General features: G+C 40.8%; 1 protein-coding gene and 1 pseudogene across 10 annotated transcripts in view; one reads left to right on the forward strand and one right to left on the reverse strand.

Annotated features, from left to right (window-relative positions):
• Nucleotides 1-19,525, reverse strand: part of SH3GL3 (SH3 domain containing GRB2 like 3, endophilin A3) — a 287,126-nt gene that overhangs the window by 118,475 nt on the left and 149,126 nt on the right. The gene's annotated exons all lie outside the window — the stretch shown is intronic.
• Nucleotides 5,097-6,186, forward strand: LOC132503904 (actin-related protein 3-like; annotated as a pseudogene).

Raw genomic sequence — 19,525 nt, forward strand, 5'->3', positions numbered from 1 at the left:
CTGCTCCCCAGGGACCCAATAGTGGGTTCTCACATAAGGACCTTATGAGGGTGGAGCTTGGCCAAATTCTGCTTTAAGGAGCAGAGTTTGATTTTCTGTCCCAGGCAGGAGGCCCGCGGAAAAACGTAACAGCTAGTGTTTTTTGCATGTTTATTACATGCCGAGTCCTGTGCTAAATACTTCAAATGCATTAGCTCATTTAATCCTCTGAGTCCACCATGTTGGAGCTGTTTTTCTCCCCATTGTACAGAAGAGGAAACTGAGGTTTACAGAAGGGAAGGGGCTTGCCTAAGATTACACCACTACTACACTGCTGCGCTGGGACTCCAACCAGGTCTCCCCGACTCTGAACCCAAACTCTTCACCAACAGGTAACACAGCTCCCTTCTAAATGATTATTATAATAAAATCACCATTTGTTGAACCATATTATGTGCAAAGCACTTTAGATACGTAACTTCTTATCCTCACCACAACCCTCCAAGTCAGAATTGAGCCTGATACTATGCAAGCTTCATACATTCATTAGCCCATGGTTCTGATGAACCTAGGGGCAGGACAGGAATAAAGACACAGAGGAAGAGAATGGACTTGAGGACATGGGGGTGGGGGGGAAGGGTAAGCTGGGACGAAGTGAGAGAGTAGCACTAACATATATACACTACCAATATACAATGGAATATTACTCAGCCATAAAAAGAAACGAAATTGAGCTATTTGTAATGAGGTGGATAGACCCAGAGTCTATCATACAGAGTGAAGTAAGTCAGAAAGAAAAAGACAAATACTGTATGCTAACACATATATATGGAATTTAAGTAAAAAAAAAATGTCATGAAGAACCTAGGGGTAAGGCAGGAATAAAGACGCAGACCTCCTAGAGAACGGACTTGAGGTTATGGGGAGGGGGAAGGGTGAGCTGTGACAGGGCGAGAGAGAGTCATGGACATATACACACTAACAAACGTAGTAAGGTAGATAGCTAGTTGGAAGCAGCCGCATGGCACAGGGATATTGGCTTGGTGCTTTGTGACAGCCTGGAGGGGTGGGATAGGGAGGGTGGGAGGGAGGGAGACGCAAGAGGGAAGAGATATGGGAACATATGTATATGTATAACTGATTCACTTTGTTATAAAGCAGAAACTAACACACCATTGTAAAGCAATTATACCCCAATAAAGATGTTAAAAAAAAAATATATATACACTACCAAATGTAAAATGGATGGCTAGTGGGAAGCTGCTGCATAGCAAAGAGAGATCAGCTCGATGCTTTGTGACCACCTCGAGCGGTGGGATAGGGAGAGTGGGAGGGAGGCTCAAGAGGGAGGGGATATGGGGATATATGTACACATATAGCTGATTCACTTTGTTATACAGCAGAAACTAACACAACGTTGTAAAGCAATTATACTCCAATAAAGATGATTAAAAAAAACAATAATAAATAAATACATTAGCCCTAGGCAGAGTTATCTCCATTTCACAGGTAAGAAGACTGAGGCACTAAGAAGCATTTCCCCAGGGACTTCCCTGGTGGCGCAGTGGTTAAGCATCCACCTGCCAATGCAGGGGACGTGGGTTCGAGCCCTGGTCCGAGAAGATCCTGCATGCCACGGAGCAACTAAGCCCGTGTGCCACAACTACTGAGCCTGTGTTCCAGAGCCCACGTGCCACAACTATTGAAGCCTGCACGCCTAGAGCCTGTGCTCCGCAACAAGAGAAGCCACCGCAATGAGAAGCCCGCGCACTGCGACCAAGAGTAGGCCGTGCTCATTGCAACTAGAGAAAGCCCGCACACAGCAACGAAGACCCAATGCAGCCATAAATAAATAAACTTAAAAAAAAGAAAAATATTCAGGTTTTTTTTGCAGTACGCAAGCCTCTCACTGCTGTGGCCTCTCCCCTTGCGGAGCACAGGCTCCAGACGTGAAGGCTCAGCGGCCATGGCTCACGGGCCCAGCCGCTCCACGGCATGTGGGATCCTCCCAGACCGGGGCATGAACCCGCGTCCCCTGCATCGGCAGGCAGACTCTCAACCACTGCGCCACCAGGGAAGCCCTACTCAGGTTTGTTTTTTTAAAAAAAGAAGCATTTCCCCAGCAAGTGCCAGTGCAGACAGCCAAGCCGGCTATATTCTCCTTCCTACCTGGGTGGGGCTCCTGGATTCCATCATGCTCTTCATCTTACCTGCGGAGAGACCCAGCTTCCTCCTCTGCAAACCCTGCCTGGTCAATGCTTAGAGGTAACTACGACTGATCGAGATCTCCTACCTGCTCAGAAGAAACCCAGCAGCAGTCCTCCCAAGGCTCTGCCCCTTCCTTAACCTGCAAGTTGTCCCAGGTCCTGTCTTCTCAGAGTGATGTCACCCCATCCCATTAGCTTTCGGCTAAATGGCTTGGCCTTCGCTCTCTGGTCCCATGCAATCTCCCCTGCCTCGTACCCACCTTTTCTCACTGCCCCAAATGCCCTCAAGAGATCTCAATGAACGAATCAATAGCCTTATCAAAGAAAAGACATATCATGGAGACTACAGGGCTTTTCGTCCTTGGAGAAGTAAATTAAATAAATCCAATAATATTTGTTCCTTAGTCTATGTTGGTCTTCTGATATTACACTCCTTATTTTGATGATAAGCTTCCAAGAATTTTTCAATTATGGCAATTTCAGCTGATTTCCATTCCCAAAGAACCCCCGTCTAAATTTACCAAGAAGAATAGATACACCACATTTCTTTAAAATATGCATGTTTGGCAACTCAAAAGGGTACCATCTGCTTCACATAATTTCTGCATGAAGTTTCTGAAAAGCCTACACAACATATATGATCCACTCCTGCTGCAATAGGAGCCAAAACATTCCACTGCTATTGTACAAATCGACTCAGGTTAACTGTGGCTGAAATTGGCCATGGACCTTGCAACGATCAACTCCCTTAGAACACGGCTCACCAATTAAAATATACATATTTAATCAAAGTCATGCTAGAGAGGAAAGATAAACATGAAAATGACATCACCCTCAAGAATCATTTTTGAGCCCTGGGAAAAGCAAGTAGAGAACTGGCAAGAAAAGCAAATTGGGACTCTTTCAAAATGAAGCAAAGAAGAAGGCAAAATAAAGTCGGAATAATTAAAACAAGAAGGGAATGATGATGGGAGTGGAGGGAACCCAGCGAGGGGAGCAAGCACTGTTTCCCTGGTGAGGAATTACAATGCGGCACATGGCAGAATGCCTAACAACCTGTAAACAGAAAACGCTATGTCCCCATCGGAGTAAACACATCAAGGCCATTCCTCGCCAGCACTGTAAACTCTGGATAGAGGAGTTCGTTGGTGTGTGCCAGACGGTGAGGCATGACCAGAAGTGACTTTGGGGTATGCAAGTCTCCTGAATTACAAAGTAAGAATGTATTCCACAGCGAGTCCCTTCCCAGGTCACCAGGATGAATCAGAATTGTTAAGTGATTGGAGATCCTCCAAAAAACACACAACCCAATTGCAGATGCAGACAAAACGTTTTTAGTGTTCTGTCCAGGGCTGCAGAAATGTTGCACACCAGCATACGTAAATTCCCTAGACTTACAGCTCAGAGCAGAGGTTGGCAAATGTTTTCTGTAAAGGACCAGAGAGCAATATTACAGGCTTTTGTGCTCTATGTTGTCTTTTGTCATAGCTATTCAATTCTGCTTTATGCCATAGACAGCATGCACGAAAATGAGCCTGGGTGCGTGTTCCAATGAAACTTTATTTTCGGACACTGAAATTTTAATCATATGTAATTATTAGGTGTCACAAAATAGAATTCTTTTGATTTTTTTCAGCCATTAAAAAATGTAAAAATCATTCTTAGCTCACAGGTTGTACAAAAAAAAAAAGAAAATAGGTAATGGGCTATATTTGACCCACAGGCCAGTTTGCCAACTCCTGATTTAGAGCTTCTATTTAATAGAGGCTAAATAGGTGACATATGGTTCAAATGAATGATAAAGACACCTTGGATTTATTCGAAGATTGAAAATCATGAGGAAGAGACTGGAGGGTAGCACCGGATTTATCTCATGCAACGGTGACAAGTACTGTACTGCGTTTGTCTTGGAATCACTCAAGGCCTGTCCTTGAGTCCTTACAAGACCACTTGCCAGCTGTATGACCTTGAGCAAGTTTTACTTAACCTTGCCAAGCCTAATTTCCTCCCTTGTAAAAGGAGAAATAAGACTAGCACCTTCTTTTTTTCCAATAATCATTTTTTTAATTGAGGTATAGTTAATTTACAATGTTGTGTTAGCTTCAGGTGTACAGCAAAGTGATTCAGATGTGTGTGTGTGTGTGTGTGTGTGTGTGTGTATTCTTTTTCAGATTCTTTTCCATTATAGGTTAGTACCTTCTTGGTAGAGGTATCAAGGAGATGAAATGAGATGCTGTCTCTAAAAATACTTTGCAGAGTACCCAGCACTTCTACCAAATGCAGCTAATTAGCATTATGATTATGCTCATGGAATGATTAGTTGATTGACTACAAAACATTTTTTCTGGATATGAAGATAACATTTCCTGGATGTGAAGAAGTCCCGACTCCTAATTTATGAAAGTCAAAGCTCAGAACAAAGTAGATGCCAGAGGCAAATATCAAACTAATACAATAAAAGAATATTTTAATTTTGGTGCAACCAACACCCCAATGATTCAGCTATTAGGAGTCTGGAAACCTCCAATTTCTATAAAAGTTGTAAGCTTGAATTCATGAGAAAAGAATGTAAGCATAAACAGTCATTCAGTCACTCAACAAGCACTTCTAAAGACTTCCAGGACAGCCTACCTGCCTGGGTTGTAGAAGTGGTAGCCACTGACCAAGCCTGCCTCTGCTTCTGCTTCCCGTCTCCATCCCTCACCCCATGACAAACAGAGTGGCCAGCTGTGGATGGTCAAATAGCTTCTATCTCCCGCTGCTCAACCCTGGCCCCAGTCAGCACCAAACAGACAGTTGCAGCAGCATCAGCAGGTGACAAGGAAGATGGTGGACGGCTGCCAGCCTGTGTGCTGGACTATGGTACAGGGTATTGCTATTAAGGAGTCAGTAAAATGAAAGGACGAGAAAGCTGAAAGGAGGGTGATGAAAGGTGTTGATGACCTAGACTTCTTCATTGCTGATGAAGCAACAGAAAAACCTTCATATGCAAAAAAGTGGCCAATCCGCCATGGCACTGTTGAAGAATGGGACTTGATGAAAAGGTTTATGGATCAAATGATCTTTAAATATTTAAGAGCAGAACCTGAAGACCATTTTTTTTTTGACTGAACCTCCACTGAATACTCCAGAAAACAGGGAATATACTGCTGAAATAATGTTCTAGGCTCGTACATTTCTGCACAGGCCATTCTTGCCTTAGCTGCATCCTGGACCTCAAGACAAGTAGGAAAACAATCTGTTGATAGACAGTGGCAACAGTGTCACCCATGCCACCCCTGTGGCTGAAGGGTATGTGACTGGCAGCTGTGTTAAGCACATTCCAAACACAGGATGAAAAAGAACATATTTTATTCAGCAACTGCTGAGAGATGGAGAAGTAAGAATCCTTCAGAGCAATCTTTGGAAACTTTAAAGGAAACTTTAAACTTTAAACTATAGTTATGCCTGCCCAGATTTAGTGAAAGAATTTAACAAGTATGACACAGATGGAGCAAAGTGGATTAAACAGTATACTGGAATCAGTGCTATCTCAAAGAAAGAATTTTCCATTAGTGTTCGTTATTGAGAAATTCATGGGACCTGAAATTTTTTTCATCTAGAGTTTGCTAATCCAGGTTTTACTCAAACTATCTCAGAAGTTGTAGATAAAGTAATTCACAACTGTCCTACTGATGTCAGACGTCCTCTCTACAAGAATATCGTCCTCTCTGGAGGCTCAACCATGTTCAGGGACATCGGACATCACTTACAAAGAGATTTGAAAAGAACTGTAGATGCCAGGCTAAAATTAAGTGAGGAACTGAGTGGTGGTAGATTGACACGAAAACCTATCAATGTACAAGTCATTACACCCAAAATGCAGTCACAGGCAATTTGGTTTGGAGGATCCATGCTGGCTTCCACACCTGAATTCTACCACGTATGCCACACCAGAAAGGATTACAAAGAAATTGGGCTCAGCATTTGTCATCACGATTCAGTGTTTGGAATCATGTAAAATTGACTTCATAGTTATTGGGGTTAGGGAGATGAGGAAGAAATCATCTTTCTGATTGCCTTTTTTGCCTGGATGGCTGGTTTTGAGATTTTAAACTTGACTTGAAATAACAGGACCATACTCGATTACACAGGAATATTTTAGTAAGTTTATCAACATGGGGATGTAAAGGAGAGCCAAAATGATTAAATGTTTTTCTTCAGATTCAGTATTTGAATCGTATGTGTAACAAAAAGAAGCGGGGGTTCGTTCTTTCTGTGCCCTGACAGGTTCTATACTATTGAATGAGCCAAGATCTGATGGGGTTTATCGGTACACTATAAATGTACCGATAAACATACATGACGCTTGAATTGAACACTTCTAAGCGTAAGATGCAAGAGCTTGCTTATATTTCATGCTTTTTATCCTTTGAGGGAAAAAGTCACGGGTAAACTAGTATTTGAGGGGAAAAGTGACCACGTAAAGGACAAATTCAAAAAGTAGCCTATGACACATGGCATAGACACACACACTCATGGGATTCCAGTTATTAGGAAGAGCCTCCATGCCCTGTGCCCCCCAGTGTTTTTCTTTGCAAGTGCTTTTGGAACGAAGAACCTATTACCTTAGATTAACTGATACCTGCTAGTGCTTTCTGTTTAACTCTCATTCTGTTTCTTGCGGTAAAAACAGGACTGTTGGACCAGTATTGCAGTTCTATAGGGTCATTTCTTATTTAAAAAATTAATCATTTAATTTGTCATTTTTGAAGCCTAACACCATTCTAATAAAGGCACAGATTTCTTTTGAATACTTGTTTCAAGTTCTTTTTAAGTTAATAAATCTATTTTCTTCAAACCTCTGCAACAGTTCTTGAAAATCCAACAACTGTAGCAAACTGACTTTTTATGTGTTCTAAACAAATAATTGTTAACTTTTAATATGTCAAGTGCTTTCATTTTGATAACTGGATCTCCACTTGATATTTTCATTTGTATAACTCTTTTGCAGTCTGAAAAGTTTTTTTTTTAGTTCCAGTCTCTGACATATCATGGAAAGTTAATTTTCATTGCATTTAAAGATATCTGGATCATGAAAAAAAGTGATGAAAATAAATTAAAACTAAATTAGCTTTAAAATTTTTAATAAAAATGTAGACTTCTGTGTGAGAAGCAGCTTGCAATGTCTGGTAGAAGGGCCTAAAAAGTAACCAAAATGACTCAATACAACAAAGGTGACATTATTGATGTGTGTACACCCAGGGTTCAGGGAGCAGTGATGGCAAGCAATAGCTTTGGAGAAGAACGAGGAAGAATAAAAGGAAGCTGGGTGAACTAGTTCTCCAGGCTCTGAAGATGGGGAAGAATTTTCCAGGCAGAAGTAACAGAACAGGCAAAGGACAAAATGGGCCCAAAGCTGCTGGAGAACGGAGGTTGAGCGTTGCTAGAAAGAGCTGAAACCATCACACTCCAACTTAAAGAACTGAGAGTCTACCCTACGCCTGTAGGGACTCCATGGCAAGGCCTGGAAGGGGAATGACAAAGTCAAATTTATACTAGTGGCAACCAGGTACAGTGTTCACTTAGGCAAGAGCCATAAGCCCCCGTGGAACAGGGGAATGTGGTGGGGATGGAGAGGAAGGGGTGAATGGGAGAAATATTTAGGAGGCAGAATCTACACAGGACTTACTGACTGCAGGTTGAGGCTGGGAGGGATGAAGAAGAGAGGAGAAACTGAAATAAGAAGCCATAAAAAATAGCCAAGAAGCAAGAAATGATGGTAGATTCCAGGAGAGGTGGGTGGCACGGTCTGCTGATCTACAATAATTGTCGGGGCAAAACAGATGTCAGCCAAGAACAGCCAGGGAACAGGGAGAGAAAAGCAAGCAAGGAAAACACGCACATCGTATGCACACTGTCAAGCATGTGCAAATAAGTGGGAGACAGTGGCCAACAGCCAAAGCAGCAGGCAGCATGCACTGCTGTATCAGACATTCACTGGATACGTCCTACATGTTCCTTAGGTAGCTCCTGGACACTTGGTACACACAATAAAATACATATAAACAAACAGATTCAAATGTGATTTAATACTGCATCTTAACCAGCTATCTTTTTAAAGTAATTATGGTGGCAAACAAAAATATTGCATACCTTTTCTCTTTATTCCACAGAGGAATTAATTTATCAGACTCTGCATTAGTTAATTCATTCTTTTTTTTTTTTTAATGATTTCTACCTCCATAGTGCTTAGGAATCATTTGGGTAGTGTATATATCTCACTTTAGTTATATTTTTTGGTCCTTATTGAATTTTGTTACAATATTGCTTCTGTTTTATGTTTTGGTTTTTTGGCTGTGAGGCAGGTGGGATCTTAGCTTCCTGACCAGGGATCGAACCCGCACCCCCTGCAATGGAAGGCGAAGTCTTAACCACGGAAGTCCCAGTGAATTCATTCTTGAACAATCACGTTCATCACACAGGAAGGCACAACAAATGGAGGGGACTTCAAAATTGCTGAGGTCAAGCCCTCACTCTAAGATGAGAAAGCTCTGTGACCTTGAGGCCATCCCTTTACGTCTCTGGGCCTCCTCTCATTTGATAACACTTCTGAATGAGACTTCAGGCGAAACACTGGGACACAGGGAGGAATTGGGTCCAGACACTTTTCAAGGGCTGTTCATCTTTTCTCATTTGTTAAAACGGTGAAAATAGCCACTACTTGAGCAAGTGGCTGTGAAGATTACATACGTGTAAGTTCCTCCTTACAGTCTGTACAAACTAAAAATGTTCAATAAATGGAAACACCCATGAAGAACCTTTAATATTGGTTTCATTATTGCCATTTAGAGATGAGGAAACCAACGTCAAGGAGAGTGAAGTTACTCTCCCAGTCACACTTCTTGGCAAACGTGGGACACCTAGTTTTCGCAAACCCAGATGCTACTCTTCGCAGTACTCCCTGCTACCTCCCCTGACAGTGAGCCCCCGGTCCCCCGATTAGTCACCACAGCCAGCTGGTGAGGCTCATAGCCCCCCCATTTTGGCACAACCACTGTTCAAATACAGGTCTCCAGTCTCTGCACTTCCCAGTTCCTTCCACCAACAGCCACAGAGGTTCAGTTCCTGGAAGTTCAGCTTCAAGACATCGTGGAATGGAGTTGAATGAAAGGTACATTTAATATACCTGATTTAACAATGCCCACTCAGGCCGAAAAGAAAAAAAGACAAGAGAAATTCCTTTATTTTCTCAGTTGCTCCTACACCCGCTTCTACTCCTTCAAAATAAACCTGGGCCTCCATCCACTGTCCCCCAGGAAAGAAATCCACCGCTGAAAATCAGGAAAAATAAAAGTGAGTTATGGGGGCTTCCCTGGTGGTGCAGTGGTTGAGAGTCTGCCTGCCGATGCAGAGGACGCGGGTTCGTGCCCCGGTCCAGGAGGATCCCACATGCCGCGGAGCGGCTGGGCCCATGAGCCATGGCCGCTGAGCCTGCGCGTCCGGAGCCTGTGCTCTGCAACGGGAGAGGCTGCAACAGTGAGAGCCCCGTGTACCGCAAAAAAAAAAAAAAAAAAGTGAGTTATGGGCTTTGAGCTCCCAAGGGTCTAAGTCTTTGCTATTTATGGCCAAATTATGGAATCGTATAGGTCGTTTCGCTCTGAAATTTCTGCATTACGTGCTGACTGTTAACACTACTCCTAGTCCTGGATGTCATGCCATCCTATTGAGAACTCAACCCTTGAAGAGACATGACCACGAGGTTTAGACAACGATTCAGTCTTTTCTTGGAAAAAGCACTTCATCTAAGACATCAATTTGAATAGCAGGATCCAGGATAAATAAAATTCAAGGATGTTGTTTAACTTTTGTTAAGCAGATTTTACGAGTTACATAAAATTTATCAAATTCTGTCTTAAGATACATAACTTTTACTTATGAGGTCTGAAGGCTCAATGAGAGCACCGGGGAAGAGCTCCCATCTGCCTTAGACTATTCTAGACACTACCTATTCTTGCATCCTCTTCTCAAAATAGTCCCAAATAGGTCACTATGAGCAAAGGGCTCGCTCCCCCTCATTTCTTGCCCATGTTCCCACAGTCGTGTGAGGCTGCCCACTCACTTCAAAGCCTGCCTTCTACTGCTCTGCCCACTCAGCACTGTTGAATTCGTATCATGACTAGACAGCTCTCTGCCCTCACACCTGATCATTCCACAGTTCCCACATTACGCTGGCCAAGCTCCTTCGAAGAGAGCCTAACACAACAGCACATGGGCGAATGCTCAACTCGGTTCCATCCAATCTGCCTTTCAACAAGGTTTCCAGGAACAGTCCCAGGCGAAAAGCCAAGAGCTGTCTCTACAGAAACCATATTTATCTCCTGAGCAAGTACTGGCAACACCACAGGCGACCAGGAATCATCCTTCTACTATTCAAACCAGAGGAGATGTCAACCTGCCTATGAACCGTTTCAGCAATATGTGCTAGTCTAAGACGTTTTAAAAAACGTCGCCAACCATTTGGCAATGGACCATGTTAATTCATCACATGTGTTTCTTTTGGCCTGCAGAGGTTTTTAAAACTTTAAATTAATGGCCAATATTTCAAAACTAGGAAACTTCATTTAAAACATCTGGATTTTGCACATTCCTCCCCCCAAATCAAGAGCATCCAGGCAGACAATACGTTGGAGTTCAACAGAAGCAGCCATCCAGGTTCCAATGCTGACAACTTGCTGAATGTTCATTCAACATCAGCAGATGGCTCCATGCAGCGTTCACAAGGCTTAGGATGCCATGAGGGACAACCAGGACAAGAAATGACCGGACAGTCATACCTGCTAGGAAGGGATTTTATCTGGGTAACTCAAAGGACTTCTGATTCAGGGAAGATGGAGTACATATACTTTTCTCTATTCCTCCCACTAACTACCACCAAAATCCTTATATATAACACAAACCCAAGAAGGCCCTGACAGGTGGAAAGAAGGAGGCACACTGAGTAGGCACCTCAGGACCCAAGAAATGACACAGTGGTGAGCTTCCTGAGTTTTCTTTTTCCCTCATACATCCAAGACTTGGAGCTGAGATAGCAGCAACCTGGAAATACCAACAGATGCAGGAAAATAAATAAATAAGTAACCTCAATAAAGCCCTGCTCTCTCCAGCCAAAGGATCATGCAAGGAGCAGTCTAGCAAGACAGAAGTGTTTAGATAATACCCGCTCTACTCCAGCTCTACTCCAAACGCCCCAGAAAGAGCTGTGACCCCTACTCCCATCCACACTAGCAAAGGATGAGTGGAATGGGGGAACTTGCACCTCTGCCAAATTATAATGAGGTGACCCCCACCCCCGCAATCTCTCTTCCCCTGGATGGTGCCAGAGAAAGTCAAGTAGGAAGCCAGTACTTTCATCCCCACCAGGTAGCAACAAGCTCCACCCTGCACACACCTTCCATGTCAGTGGACAACATGTGGGGGAGCCTGGACCTCCACTCCCACAAGTAAGGTACCCTCTCACCCTCCTTCCTGGGCTGTATCAGAGGAGGCCTCGTGGAGAATCAGGACTTCTACCACCACCCTGTGGTAATGAGGCCACCCCCGCCCATGGTGTGAGTTGAGGCCATATGGGAAACAGCTACAAGGCATTTCTACCTATCCCAGCCAGAGAGGTATCAGCGCAAGCCTACTGAGGTGTCAGAACTCCCGCTCGCACACAGCAATAAGGAGGCACAAACCCTGAATGTCAACAGTCTAAGTGAGAAACTTGGACATTTACCCCCACTGGGAAGTAACAAGGCAATGCCACCACCTTTCCTTGCCAAGGCAGTGGGAAAGAAAGCCAGTAAAAACAGACAATTTAAATAAGATCCAGAGTCTCATAAAATAATACCTAAAATGCCAGAGTTTCAATTTAAAAAATCCTACCGTCATGAGAGTATGGCCAAGATGGCGGAGTAGAAAGACCCTGAGCTCACCTCCTCCCACGGGCACACCAAAATTACCACTATTTACAGAGCAACTATGGATGAGAATGACCTGAAGACTATCAAAAAAGGTTTTCCACAACTAAAGACGTAAAGAAGGAGCCACAGTGAGACAGGTAGGAGGGGCAGAGACATGGCACAGTCAAGACTCACACCCCCAGCTAGGCAACCCACAAACAGGAGGATAATTATACCTGCAAAGGTTTTACCCTAGGGGTGAGGGGTCTGAGCCCCACATTGGGTTCCCCAGCCTGGGGGTCCTGCACTGGGAATACAAGCCCCAGAACAACTGGTTTGCATACAGAAGAGCCAGAGGGCTACAGAAAACAGACTCCACTCTTAAATGGCTCATGCAAAATTTCACATGTCCTGAGACGCAATGCAGAGGTAATAATGTGAAAGGAGCCTGGGTCAGACCCACTTTCTAACCTTGGAGAGCCTCCCAGAGAAGCAGGAGGCAACTAGGATTCCCTTTGGGGGCACAGATGCTGGCAAGCACCAGGTTGGAGCCCTCCTTCTAGCCTATTAGCACTGGGGCTTACCCACCCACCAGCCAGCTGGTACCAGCCCCGGGACCCCCAGGACCCTCAGCCAGCCATGCCAGGACCTGGCCCCACCTACCAGCAGGCCAGCAGCATCCACATGAGGCAGGGCCTGGAAGCCAACCAGCCCAGGGGACAGTCCCACCTACAAGTGTACCCACAGTAGTCAGCCCTGTCTCAACAGAAGGGCCCACTCAGTCCACACAGAAGGCACTGCTAGAGCATATAGCTTTGGTGGCCAGAAGGGAGTGTGTTACTGAGCCCCATAGGACATCTCCTACATAAGGCCATTTCTCTGGATCAGGAAAAATAACCAGCCTACCTAATACGTAGAAATAAAAATAGGCAAAATGAGGTGACAGAGGAATATGTTCCAAATGAAGAAACAAGATAAAACCCCAGAAGAAGAACGAAGTGAAGTGGAGATAAGCAATCTACCCGATAAAGAGTTCAAGGTAATGATCATAAAGATGCCCAGTGAACTTGGGAGGAGAATGGATGAGCACAGTGAGAAGTTTAACAAAGAGCTGGAAAATATAGAGAAGAACCAAACAAAGCTGAAGAATGCAACAACTGAAATAAAAAATATACTAGAAATAATCAGCAGGTGAATGATACAAAGGAGCGGATCACCAAACTGGCAGACAGAATAGTGGAAATCACCCAAGCTGAAAAGAAAAAAAAATTTTTTTTTAATGAGGATAGTTTAAGAGACCTCTGAGACAATATCAAGCATACTAACATTCACATTCTAAGGGTCCCAAAAGGAGAAGAGAGAGAGAAAGGGACAGACAACTTATTTGAAGAGATAATAGCTGAAAAACGTCCCTAACCTGGGAAAGGAAACAGACATCCAGGTCCATGAATCACAAAGAGTCCCAAACAAGATGAACCCAAAGAGATTCACAGCAAGACACGTTATAATTAAAATTGAAAAAATTAAAGACAGAGAGAATCTTAAAAGCAGCAAGGAAAAGCAACAAGTCACATAAAAGGGAACTCACATAACACTTGTCAGCTACCTTGCAGCAGAAACTCTGCAAGCCAGAAGGGAGTGGCATAATATATTTAAAGCGATGAAAGGAAAAAACCTAAAACCAAGAATACTCTACCAGGCAAGGCTATCACTCAGATTTGAAGGAGATACAGAGAGTTTTACAGACAAGTAAAAGATAAAAGAGTTCAGCATCACTAAACTGGCTTTACAAGAAATGTTAAAGGGACTTCTCTAAGCAGAAAAGACCACAACTGGAAATATGAAAATTATGAAAGGAAATATGTCAATGGTAAAGGCAAATATACAACAAAGGTAGTAGATCAGCCACTTTGTAGGAAGGTTAAAAGACAAAAGTAGTAAAATCATCTATATCCACAATAAGTAGGTAAAAGATGAACAAAAAGATGTAAATGTGAAGTCATAAACATTAAATGTGGGGCGAGGGGGAGTAAAAATGCAGGGTTGTTAGAATGCATTCAAACTTAAGAGATCACCAACTTAAAATAATCATGTATATACATATATATATGTGTTGTTATATAGAAACCTTGGGGTAACCACAAACCAAAAATCTGTAATAAAAACACAAAAAAGAGAAAGGAATCCAGACATAACAATAGAACAGTTATCAAATCATAAGGGAAAAAAGCAAATGAAGAAGAAAGGAACACAAAAGAACTACCAAAAGAAACAGAAAACAATTAACAAAATGGCAGTAAGTACATACCTAATCAATAATTTCTTTAAATGTAAATGGACTAAATGCTCCAATCAAAAGATATAGAGTGGCTGAATGGATATAAAAATATAACCCATATATATATTGCCTACAAGAGACTCACTTCAGATCTAGAGACACACACAGCCTGAAAGTGAAGTGATGGAAAAAGTTACTCCATGCAAATGGAAATAAAAAAGAAAGCTGGGGAAGAAATACTTGGACCAAAATAGACTTTAAAACAAAGACTGTAACATGAGATAAAGAAGGACATTACAGAATGATAAAGGGATCAATTCGACAAGAAGATATAACACTTGTGTGTGTGTGTGTGTATCCCCAACATAGAAGCAACTAAATACATAAAGCAAATATTAACAAACAAAAAGGGAGAAATTGATAGTAACACAATAATAGTAGGGGACTTTAACAACCCACTTACATCAATGGACAGATCATCCAGACAGAAAATCAATAGCAGCAAGAGTGGCACCACTAAGCTCAATCCCTGGGAACTATACTCAACATCTCAATATCAAGCTGAGCTTTGAACTGTATCTGTCAGCATATGTAGTTTACCTCAATTTAGTTTATGCATCTCTTAGCAAGATGTGTGCTAAGGTAATTGCGTCTCTACTTTACTCCATTTCCGCTTATGAAAGGTTTCATAGGAACATTCTACTTTGGATAGTGGGAGAAACCTGTACACTCAAAAATGTTATACATAGAATTCTAAAAAAATTCAAGTAACACACAAGAAGGCAAGGAAAAAAAGACAAGAAACAGAAAACAAGCAAAAAAACGGTAGCCTTTAGCCCTAACATATAATTACATTAAATGTAAATGGTCTAAAAACACCAATTAAAAGACATATTGGTGCAGTGAATTACCATGATCCAACTATATGCTGTCCACAAGAAACTCACTTCAAGTAAAGCAATATATGCAGGTTAAAAGTAAAAGAATGAAAAAATACATATCATGCAAACATTAACCAAAAGAAAGCAGGATTAGCTATATTAATATCAGATAAAGTAGACTTCAGGGCACATAAAATTAGCAGAGACAGAGAGGGACATTAAATAATGATAATGAATTTAAAAGGGTAAATCTACCAAGTAGACACAGAAACCCTAAATGTGTATTTACCAAACACTTGAACTGCAAATTATGCAATGGTAAAACTGACAGCAATGAAAGAAAATATAGACAATAGATATAATTATAGATAATTATATTTGGAGACTTCTCTCAACAATTAAAAGAACTAGACAGAAAACCAATAAGTATATTGAATTCAACAACACTATTGACCAATAGGATTTAATCAATATTTACAGAATATTCCACCCAACAACAGCATATACACACTATTTTCATGTGCCTTCAGAACATATAACAAAATAGACCACATTTTGAGCCATAAAATAAACATCACAAAATTTTTAAAAGTCAAAATCATATAGAATGTATTCTCTAATGACATTGGGATCAACCTAGAAATCAAAAACAGGGTTAAACAGGAAAAATTACAAACACCATAAACAATCGTGGATCAAAGAAAAGTCTCAAGGGAAGTCAAAATGTACACTGAATGAATGAAAATTAAAATACAACATATCAAAGTTAGTGAAATACAACTAAAACAGTGTTGAGAGGAAAATATATAGCCTTCACTGCATACGTTAGAAAAGAGAAAAGGTTTCCAATCAATAGTCTGCTTCCCTCAAGAACCTATGAAGAGAACAAAATAAACCCAAGCAAGTAAAAGGAAGGAAATAATAAAATAAGAGCAGAAATCAATGAAATTGAAAATGGCAAAACATTGGGGAAAATGAAATAATGACCTGGTTCTTTGAAAAGATCAATATAACTGACAAACCTCTAGCAAGACTGACAAAGATAAAGGGAGAAGGCATGAAATTACCAATATCAAAAGTCAAAGAGACCCTATACACATGTAATAAGGGAACTGATGATAATGATGAATAGGGGAATACTATGAATAACTCTCCACACATAAGTCTGATATGTGTGGAGAGTTATCCTAAATGAAATGGACCAATCCTTAAAAAACACAAACTAACAAAACTCCCAAATGAGAAATCTCCAAGCCCAGATGTTTTCACTGGAAAATTCTACTAAATGTCTAAAAAAGAATTAACATCAATTTTACATAATCTCTTCCAGAAAACAGAAGAGTAAGCACTTCCCAATTCATTTTATTAAAGTAGTATTACCTGATACTAAAACTAGACAAACAGTACGAAAAATAAAGACCAATATCCCAAAAATATAGAAACAAAAATCCATGGCAAAACATTAGCAAATAGAATTAATTCATCAATATATAAGAAGAAATATACACCATGATCAAGTGGGTTTTATTCTAAGGACACCCAACTAGTTCAATTTTCAAAAATCAATTAATGTAATCCACCATATTAACAGGCTAAAGAAGAAAAAAACACATAATCATATAAACTGATGTAGAAAAAGCCTTTGACAAAATTCAACACCTATTCATGATTTAAAAAACACTCAGAAATAACAGAATTAGAGAACTTCCTCAATGTGTTAAAAAGCATCCACGAAAGATTTACAGCTAACATTACTCTTAATAGTGAAAGACTGAAAGCCTTTCCGTAAGGGTGGGGAACAAGGCAAGGATTCCACTGTCAACGCTCATTCAAAAGAATGCCGGAAGTTCTAGCCAGTGAAATAGGCCAAAAAAAGTAAATAAACGGCATATAAAACATAAAGAAGGAACTAAAACTGTCCTTATTTACAGGTGACATGATTGTTCACAAAAAAGTTTCCAAGGAATATACCAAAAAACAAACAACCCCCTCACAAAAAAAATCCCTCCCAGAACTAATAAATGAATTCAGCAAGTTCACAAGTATAAATTTAATGAAGCATGTATAGGACTTCTACGCTAAAGATTCAACATCGGAGTCATGTCAATGCTCTCTAAACTGATACACAGTTTTAGTGCAATTCCTATAAAAATTCCAGAAATATTTTTTGTAGATATAGATACGATTATTCTAAAATATATATGAAAGACAGAGGAGCTACAATAACTAAAACAATTTTGAGAAAGAAGAATAATGTGGAAAGAATCAGTCTGATTTCAAGACATCATGTAGTGACAGTCAAGACTGGGTGCTATTGGCCAAGGGATAGATCAGTGGAATAGGATAGAGAAGGCATGAATAGATCCACACAAGTATGCCCAACTGATTTTGTCAAAGGTTCAAAAGCAATTCAATGGAGGAGGGATAACCTTTTCAACAAATGGTGCTGGGGTAAAAAAACACTCATAAACCAAAAAAAAAAAAAAAAGACCTTCAACCTAAGTCATACCCTATAAAAAATTAACTCAAAATAGACAACAGGCTTAAATGTAAAACACAAAACCGTAGAACTTTTAGAAAAAAACATAGGAGAAAATCTTCAAGATCTTGGACTAGGCAGAGTTCTTAGATACCATAAACATGATCAATAAAAGGAGAAATTCTCAAACTGCATTTCATCAAAATTTTAAAGTTTTGCTCTGTGAAAGAAGATGAAAAGACAATCTACAGACTGGGAGAAGATATTTGCAAACCATACATCCAACAAAGGAGGATACCCTAGGAAATTATAAAGAATTCTCAGAAGTCAACAGTTAAAAAAAAATTCCAATTTAAAAATGGGCTAAAGATGTGAACAGACATTTCACCTAAGAGGAGATACAGAAAGCAAATAAGTACATGAAGAGTTGTTCAACCATTAGCAATTAGTGAAATGCAAAGTAAAACACAATGACGTAACTCCATACATCTAATAGAATGGCTAGAATAAAAAATAGTGACAATAAATCCTAGAGAGGATGTGGAAAAGTTGGAACCCTCATACATTACTGGTAGGAACATAAAATGATAGTCACTCTAGAAAAGAGAGAAAGCTTCCTAAAATACTAAACATGTAACTACCACGTGATCTAACAACTGCACTCCTAAGCATTCAACCCAGAGAAATGCAAAGTTATGTTCACATAAAAACCTGTACATAAATATTTATAGCAGCTTTATTCCTAATAGCCAAACTGCAAACAATCCCGATGTCCTTCAACAGGTAAATGGTTAAACAAACCGATATCTGTAATAAAAAGGAGAAAACTATTGGACTTCCCTGGTAGCACAGTGGTTAAGAATCCACCTGCCAATGCAGGGGTCACAGGTTCGAGCCCTGGTCTGGGAAGATCCCACAAGCCGTGGAGCAACTAAGCCCGTGTGCCACAACTACTGAGCCTGAGCTCTAGAGCCCGGGAGCCACAACTACTGAGCCCACACACCACAACTACTGAAGCCCTCGTGCCCAGAGCCCATGCCCCGCAACAAGAGAAGCCACCGCAATGAGAAGCCTGTGCACCGCAACAAAGAGTAGCTCCCACTCACCGCAACTAGAGAAAGCCCACATGCAGCAATGATGACCCAACGCAGCCAAAAATTAAAAATAATAAATAAATAAATAAATTTATTTTTTTAAAAAAGGAGCAAACTAGTGATACATACAACAACCTGGATGAACTTCTACAGTATTACGCTGAGATAAAAAATCCAAGCCAAAAGGTTACAGACTATATGGTTCCATTTATGTAACACTTACGAAATGACAAAATTATAGAAAGGAGAACAAATTAGTGGTTGTCAGGCATTACAGAGCAGGTGGGGGCAGAAGAGGAGTGGGCAAGGCCATAAAAGGGCAACATTCATGATCCTTATGGTGATGAATCTGTTCTGCATTGTGTAAATAAATGAGCTCAGCAAGGTCACAGGTGTAAATTTAACAAAGCATGTACAGGACATGTATGCTAAAAACTACAAAATCCTGATGAAATAAATCAAAGAGCAAAATACATAGAGAGATATACCATATCCATGTATTAGATAATGTAAATGTAAATATCCTGGTTGTGATAATGTACTATAGTTTTGCAAGATGGAAAAATCTGGGCAAAGGGCATAAGGTATCTGCATTCTTTCTCACAATTGCATGTGAATCTGCAACTATCTCAAAATAAAAAAGTTTAATTTAAAAACACATGGGATTATAAAGGAAACCAATTG

This window comes from Lagenorhynchus albirostris, chromosome 1, assembly GCF_949774975.1.
Source record: "Lagenorhynchus albirostris chromosome 1, mLagAlb1.1, whole genome shotgun sequence".
Taxonomy (NCBI): Eukaryota; Metazoa; Chordata; class Mammalia; order Artiodactyla; family Delphinidae; genus Lagenorhynchus; species Lagenorhynchus albirostris.